This window comes from Oncorhynchus tshawytscha, unplaced genomic scaffold (assembly GCF_018296145.1).
Source record: "Oncorhynchus tshawytscha isolate Ot180627B unplaced genomic scaffold, Otsh_v2.0 Un_contig_1304_pilon_pilon, whole genome shotgun sequence".
Lineage (NCBI taxonomy): Eukaryota > Metazoa > Chordata > Actinopteri > Salmoniformes > Salmonidae > Oncorhynchus > Oncorhynchus tshawytscha.
Genome location: NW_024609410.1, coordinates 12,501 through 17,500, shown reverse-complemented (window position 1 = coordinate 17,500; position 5,000 = coordinate 12,501). Strand labels below are relative to the sequence as shown.

Genomic DNA, 5,000 nt, shown 5'->3' with positions numbered 1-5,000 from the left:
TTAAAGCTGATTTAGCCCTCTGCAGTGAGATATTAAAGCTGGTTTAGCCCTCTGCAGTGAGAGATTAAAGCTGATTTAGCCCACTGCAGTGAGAGATTAAAGCTGATTTAGCCCTCTGCAGTGAGAGATTAAAGCTGATTTAGCCCTCTGCAGTGAGAGATTAAAGCTGATTTAGCCCTCTGCAGTGAGAGATTAAAACTGATTTAGCCCTCTGCAGTGAGAGATTAAAGTTGATTTAGCCCTCTGCAGTGAGAGATTAAAGCTGATTTAGCCCTCTGCAGTGAGAGATTAAAGCTGATTTAGCCCTCTGCAGTGAGAGATTAAAGCTGATTTAGCCCTCTGCATCCAGGTAAACACAACCAAAGCTATCCCATATTAACTGTGTGTGCGTGTGTGTGTGTGTGTGTGTGTGTGTGTGTGTGTGTGTGTGTGTGTGTGTGTGTGTGTGTGTGTGTGTGTGTGTGTGTGTGTGTGTGTGTGTGTGTGTGTGTGTGTGTGTGTGTGTGTGTAGGTCCCCTCCCAGGCCTAGTCCAGGCCTCCTCCACTACTCTGATGAAGACCTGTGTGATAACTACAACAATGGAGCCATCCTCACAGAGAGCACCACACTCACAGAGAAACCAACTGACATATCAGAGTCTGAGGTACACTCACAGAGAAACCTACTGATATATCAGAGAGCACCACACTCACAGAGAAACCTACTGATATATCAGAGAGCACCACACTCACAGAGAAACCTACTGATATATCAGAGAGCACCACACTCACAGAGAAACCTACTGACAGATCAGAATCTGAGATACGCTCACAGAGAAACCTACTGATATATCAGAGAGCACCACACTCACAGAGAAACCTACTGATATATCAGAGAGCACCACACTCACAGAGAAACCTACTGATATATCAGAGAGCACCACACTCACAGAGAAACCTACTGACAGATCAGAGATGAGCACCACACTCACAGAGAAACCTACTGATATATCAGAGAGCACCACACTCACAGAGAAACCTACTGATATATCAGAGAGCACCACACTCACAGAGAAACCTACTGACAGATCAGAATCTGAGGTATGCTCACAGAGAAACCTACTGATATATCAGAGAGCACCACACTCACAGAGAAACCTACTGACAGATCAGAATCTGAGGTACGCTCACAGAGAAACCTACTGATATATCAGAGAGCACCACACTCACAGAGAAACCTACTGATATATCAGAGAGCACCACACTCACAGAGAAACCTACTGATATATCAGAGAGCACCACACTCACAGAGAAACCTACTGATATATCAGAGAGCACCACACTCACAGAGAAACCTACTGACAGATCAGAATCTGAGGTATGCTCACAGCAGACACACACACTCAGGCAAGGACACACACACACACATGCACAACTAATCCTCTATATTTCACTCTCTCTCTCTCTCTCTCTCTCTCTCTCTCTCTCTCTCTCTCTCTCTCTCCCTCTATCTCTCTGTGTCTGTCTCTCTCTGTCTCTCTCTGTCTCTATCTCTGTATATCTCTCTGTCTCTGTCTCTGTCTCTGTCTTTCTCTTTCTGTCTCTCTATGTCTGTCTCTCTGTCTGTCTCTGTCTTTCTGTCTCTGTCTCTCTCTCTGTCTCTTTCTGTCTGTCTCTCTATCTGTCTGTCTCTCTGTCTGTCTCTCTGTAGGTAACAGACAGTGACTGTGAGGATGATCATCATCCTAAACATTCCTTTGTTAATCACTACATGTCAGATCCCACCTACTATAACAGCTGGAAGAGACAACCTAAAGGCCTGAAGGGGTTAAGTCCGGCGTCCGGCTATGAGGAGTGTTCCAGCGCTGACGGGGCAGAGCCCTACTACCAGACCGTGGTCACACAGCACAGCACAGGGGGAGCGTACACACCCACTGGGCTGCCCGCGCACACACACACACTCCCACACACACTCCCACACACACACACGCACGCCAACCCCAATACTAATCCACCAGGCTCACGCACGCCCGTCACGGGGTTTTCGTCTTTTGTGTGACTCGTGCACACATGCGCACACACACACACACATGCGCGCGCTCACACACACACAGAGGGCGGAGCGGAGGAGGTTTGGAGCCCACTACTGTGGTAGGACAGAGGGATGGAGGGAGAAGGGTGGAAGAGGAGGATGGGAGGAAGGAGGGAGAGGAGGATGGGAGGAAGGAGGGAGAGGAGGATGGGAGGAAGGAGGGAGAGGAGGATGGGAGGAAGGAGGGAGAGGAGGATGGAATGAGAAGAGGATGGGAGGAAGGAGGGAGAGGAGGATGGAATGAGAAGAGGATGGGAGGAAGGAGGGAGAGGAGGATGGGAGGAAGGAGGGAGAGGAGGATGGGAGGAAGGAGGGAGAGGAGGATGGGAGGAAGGAGGGAGGGGAGGATGGGAAGAAGGAGGGAGAGGAGGATGGGAGGAAGGAGGGAGGGAGAGAAGGAGGGAGAGGAGGATGGGAGGAAGGAGGGAGAGGAGGATGGGAGGAAGGAGGGAGAGGAGGAGGGAGAGGAGGATGGGAGGAAGGAGGGAGAGGAGGATGGGGGAGTGGAGGGGTGGGGGAGAGGATGATGAAGAGAGAGGAGGATGGAAGGAGAGGAGGATGGAGGGAGAGGAGGAAGGAGGGAGAGGAGGATGGAGGGAGAGGAGAGGAGGATGGGACGAAGAGGAGGATAGAATGAGAGGATGGAGGGAGAGGAGGATGGGAGAGAGGAGGATGGGGGAAGAGGAGGATAGAGGGAGAGGAGGATGGAGGGAGGGAGAGGAGGATGGAGGGAGAGGAGGATGGAGGAAGAGGAGGATGGAGGGAGGGAGAGGAGGATGGAGGGAGAGGAGGATGGAGGAAGAGGAGGATGGAGGAAGAGGAGGATGGAGGAAGAGGAGGATGGAGGGAGAGGAGGATGGAGGAAGAGGAGGATGGAGGGAGATAAGGATGGAGGAAGAGGAGGATGGAGGAAGAGGAGGATGGAGGGAGAGAAGGATGGAGGAAGAGGAGGATGGAGGGAGAGGAGGATGGAGGAGAGGAGGGAGAGGAGGGTGGGAGGAAGAGGAGGATGGGGGAGATGTAGAACCAAGAGAAAACAGTATGCCCACACCTACACCCCTCCCTCTTTCCCTTCTCCGCCCCACTGAACAGGAAAAACTGTTGGTGTATGCTTCTTAGTGGACTCTTCTTCCTTTCTGTCCTCTTAGTTCATGCTCCAGTCACTTCAATGTCAATGTGTGTTACCAAATCATAGATTTACTATTGTGATGTCACTGTGTACACACACACACACACACACACGCACACAGATATTCCACATCTCTCTGGAGTGTGTGTAGTTCTGCACTGTCACAGAATAAAACAGTGATGTCACAGAGTGGAACAGTGATGTCACAGAATGGAATAGTGATGTCACAGAATGGAATAGTGATGTCACAGAATGGAACAATGATGTCACAGAATGGAACAGTGATGTCACAGAATGGAACAGTAAGGTCACAGAATGGAACAGTGATGTCACAGAATGGAACAGTGATGTCACAGAATGGAACAGTGATGTCACAGAATGGAACAGGAAGGTCATAGAATTGAACAGTGATGTCACAGAATGGAACAGTGATGTCACAGAATGGAACAGTGATGTCACAGAATGGAACAGTGATGTCACAGCTAGGGAACTGAAAAGTGTGGAGTTACAGGCCCGAAATCCGAGGGGACGGTTTTCAGGGTCACACCGTTTCACAGACACTGAAGCTGCTGAAACAGCTTTTAAAACAGAAGCAAATTCAATTGACTTGATCTTCATCTCAGCTTTGGACTTGAGGGAGGAGAATGTTGTAAGCATTTAAATCATCTCCAGTACGAGCCTGTCTGTCTGGTTGTCAGGGAGACCATTAGCTAGTTTAGTTAGTTTAGTTTGGCATCTGAACCATGTTTGCGTCCTAAAAGGCCCCCTGTTCCCTATAAAGTGCACTACTTTAGACCAGAGCCTCGTAGGGCTGCATAAGGAATAGGGTGAGATATAGTCGTCCACTCCTCTACTGCCCCGAAACATAATGTGTTGTTGCCCTGGAAACAACCTCTCCCTGTCTACTGCCCCCAGACATAACGTGTTGTTGCCCTGGAAACAACCTCTCCCTGTCTACTGCCCCCAAACATAATGTGTTGTTGCCCTGGAAACAACCTCTCCCTGTCTACTGCCCCCAGACATAACGTGTTGTTGCCCTGGAAACAACCTCTCCCTGTCTACTGCCCCCAGACATAACGTGTTGTTGCCCTGGAAACAACCTCTCTACTGCCCCCAGACATAACGTCTACTGCCCCCCCAGACATAACGTGTTGTTGCCCTGGAAACAACCTCTCCCTGTCTACTGCCCCCAGACATAACGTGTTGTTGCCCCTGGAAACAACCTCTCTCCCTGTCTACCCCCCAGACATAACGTGTTGTTGCCCTGGAAACAACCTGTCTACTGCCCCCAGACATAACGTGTTGTTGCCCTGGAAACAACCTCTCCCTGTCTACTGCCCCCAGACACTGCATCGTAGCGCTAGAGGTGTCAAATCCAGGCTGTATCACATCCGGCTGTGATTGGGAGTCCCACAGGGCGGTGCACAATTGGCCCAGCGTCGCCCGGTTTGGCCCCAGAGTAGGCCGTCATTGTAAATAAGAATTTGTTCTTAACTGACTTGCCTAGTTGAATAGAAATCTATATATTTATATAAAGGACAGCACTACCCTCAGGGCTCTGGTCTAAATAACGTAGTGCACTACCCTCAGGACTCTGGTCCCAAATAACGTAGTTGCACTACCCTCAGGTCTGGTCTAAACAACCTAGTGCACTACCCTCAGGAAACTCTGGTCTGGTCTAAAGTAAACAGTGCACTACCCTCAGGGCTCTGGTCTAAAGTAGTGCACTACCCTCAGAGCTCTGGTCTAAAGTAGTGCACTACGAATACCTGTTAACATCCACCTCTCTCTCTGTCTCTC

At 50.0% G+C, this 5,000-nt stretch overlaps 1 pseudogene; it reads left to right on the top strand.

The window, feature by feature from the left end:
• Positions 1–2,196, top strand: part of LOC121844748 — a 130,983-nt pseudogene extending 128,787 nt beyond the window's left edge.
• The last annotated feature ends 2,804 nt before the right edge of the window (positions 2,197–5,000 follow it).